The sequence below is a fragment of the Chiloscyllium plagiosum genome, unplaced genomic scaffold, assembly GCF_037043375.1.
Source record: "Chiloscyllium plagiosum isolate Xiang-an unplaced genomic scaffold, Cpla_swu_hap1 HiC_scaffold_38, whole genome shotgun sequence".
NCBI lineage: Eukaryota > Metazoa > Chordata > Chondrichthyes > Orectolobiformes > Hemiscylliidae > Chiloscyllium > Chiloscyllium plagiosum.
Genome location: NW_028270176.1, coordinates 45775800 through 45778964, shown reverse-complemented (window position 1 = coordinate 45778964; position 3165 = coordinate 45775800). Strand labels below are relative to the sequence as shown.

The following is a 3165-nucleotide window of genomic DNA, read 5'->3' as shown; positions in this document are numbered from 1 at the left end:
GGAGGGCGTGGGTGGTGTCACGAACGTAGGTGGGGAGTTCTTGGACTAATGGGGACAGGACCGTGTCGAGGTATGCCGAGATGAGTTCGGTTGGGCAGGAGCAGGCTGAGACGATGGGTCGTCCGGGGCAGTCAGGTTTGTGGATTTTGGGCAGGAGGTAGAAACGGGCGGTGCGGGGTTGTGGGACTATGAGGTTGGAGGCGGTGGATGGGAGGTCCCCTGAGGTGATGAGGTTATGGACGGTCTGGGAGATGATGGTTTGGTGGTGGGGGGTGGGGTCATGGTCAAGGGGACGGTAGGAGGAGGTATCTGCGAGCTGGCGTTTGGCCTCAGCGGTGTAAAGGTCAGTGCGCCAGGGAGTAGAGACCACTCCCTCCGCGACTCCCTTGTCAGATCCACACCCCCCACCGACCCAACCTCCACTCCCGGCACCTTCCCTTGCAACCGCAGGAGGTGCAACACTTGCGCCCACACCTCCCCCCTCACTTCTCTCCAAGGCCCCAAGGGAAACTTCCATATCCGCCACAGATTCACCTGCACCTCCACCCACATCATCTACTGCATCCGCTGCAGCCGGTGTGGCCTCCTCTATATTGGGGAGACAGGCGGCCTACTTGCGGAGCGATTCAGAGAGCACCTCTGGGCCACCCGGACGAACCAACCCAACCAACCTGTGGCACAGCATTTCAACTCCCCCTCCCACTCCACCGAGGATATGCAGGTCATTGGACTCATCCACCGCCAAACCACAACAACCCGACGGTCGGAGGAGGAGCGTCTTATCTTCCGACTGGGAACCCTCCAACCGCAGGGGATGAACTTGTACTTCACCAGTTTCTTCATCCCCCCTCCCCCCACCTTGTCTCAGCCGGATCCCTCCAGCCCGGCACCGCCTTCCTGACCTGCAGTCTTCTTCTTGACCTCTCCGCCTCCATCCTACTCCGACCTATCACCCTCACCTTGACCTCTTTCCACCTATCACATTTCCAACTCCCCTCCTCCAAGTCCCTCCTCCCTACCTTTTATCTTCTCCTGCTGAACACTCTCTGCTCATTCCTGAAGAAGGGCCTGTGCCCGAAACGTCGAATCTCCTGTTCCCTGGATGCTGCCTGACCTGCTGTGCTGTTCCAGCAATAAAGTTTCAACTCTATTAGATTTCCCTTAACCTTCTAAACTCCAATGAATACAATCCCAGGATCCTCAGCTATTCCTCATATGTTAGACCTACCATTCCAGGGATCATCCATGTGAATCTCCGCTGGACACACTCTAGTGCCAGTATGCCCTTCCTGAGGTGTGGGGATCAAAACTGGACACAGTACTCCAAATGGATCCTAACCAGAGCTTTTTAAAGTCCCAGTAGCACATCGCTGTTTTTATATTCCAACCCTCTTGAGATAAATGACAACATCGCATTCGCTTTCTTAATCACGGATTCAACCTGCATGTTTACCTTGAGAGAATCCTCGACTAGCACTCCCAGATCCCTTTGTACTTTGGCTTTATGAATTTTCTCACCGTTTAGAAAGTAGTCCATGTTTGTATTCATTTTTCCAAAGTGCAAGACCTCGCATTTGCTCACGTTGAATTCCATCAGCCATTTCCTGGACCACTCTCCCAAACTGTCTAGATCCTTCTGCAGCCTCCCCACTTCCTTAGTACTACTTGCCTGTCCACCTAACTTCGTATCATCAGAAAACTTCGTTGGAATGCCCCCATCACTTCATCCAGATCACTAATATATCATGTGACCATGCAGGTAACCATGCCTGGGATCCAATCAACAACAAGTCCAGCAGTAACTTTAGTTCAATTGCCGAATGGGCAGACTGTTCAAGTCCAAGTTATTATCCAAGCAGCTCAGTCCTCAGTCACGCAGTCCCCTCAAGTTCAGACTGCTCAGATTTCTACTATACTTTAAAATGAAGACTCCCAGGAATCTGTGGATAGCACGACTGACTCTCAGAAACGTAGAGAAATTCTATCGAGACGGCCTTCATACAGGAAAATCCTGAATGAACTTTCTTCTGATCCCCCCAGTGTGCCAAGAAATCGATGAGGAGAAATCAGAAGAAGAGACTGTCTCAACCATTACTACAACGATGATGCAGACACCCATCTATCAGATTAGCAGTGGACAATACATTGCTATGACACAGGGGGAAGCAATTCAGCTGGCCAACAATGGTACAGATTAAATGCAAGGACTCCACACATGAACAATGACCAATACAGCGACAGCCAAGGTTGGAGCAGCCATTATACAGTATGCACAGAGCCCTGATGGACCGCAAATCTTTGTGCCAGGCAGCCAAATGCTTGTTCAAGGTGCTGCTGGAGATGTCCAAACCTATCAGATCTGTAGAACTCCTAACTCCACTGCTGACCAGGGAATGGTTATGGCATCTTCACCAGTCCTGCAAAGCCAGCCCCAGAATGCTGAAGAAACCACTCGTAAACGTGAGGTCCGCCTCATGAGAAACAGGGAAGCAGCTCGAGAGTACCATCGCAAGAAGAAATAGTATGTGAAATGCTTGGAGAATTGGGTTGCTGTTCTGGAAAATCAAGTTGAAAGAGAAGTTGGACAAAGTGGCCAAAAAAAGCATGAAACTAGAACTGGGAAAATGTTAAAGGTCAACCGAAAGCCACAGGAGCTATAAAGAAAAGTAATATAGAACATGAGAAAAATAAACTAGCACAAAGACAGAAAGGAAAAGTTTATATAAATATATATAACGAGAAAAGAATGGCTAAAGTAAATGTTGGTCCTTTGGAAAATGAGAAGAAGCATTTAGTTATGGGATATCACAGTGGAGGATACTAATATCTTTCCAGTAACTAGCAAAGAGACAAAGGTAGGTAAGGATTTGGAAACTATCATTATTCCAGAACAGCTAGCTTTAGACTGTTTTCAGGTAATTGAGCTAACGATAGAATAGTCTCCTCACCTTGATGGAATGCATTCCAGGGTACTAAAAGAGATGCTAGGAAAAATAGCAAATTCACTGGCAGTAATTTTCCAAAATTCACTGGAGCCTGTGGCAGTCCCAGCAGACTGCAAAACAGCAAAAGTGACACCAATGTTTTTAAAAGGAGGTAGACAAAAAGTGGGGAATTATGTACCAGTTACTTTATTCTCTGTCGTGGAAAAGATGCTTGGGTCTA

General features: G+C 48.5%; 1 pseudogene; it reads left to right on the top strand.

Annotated features, from left to right (window-relative positions):
• Positions 1-1765: 1765 nt before the first annotated feature.
• LOC148139480 (cyclic AMP-responsive element-binding protein 1 pseudogene) lies at positions 1766-2660 on the top strand (annotated as a pseudogene).
• The last annotated feature ends 505 nt before the right edge of the window (positions 2661-3165 follow it).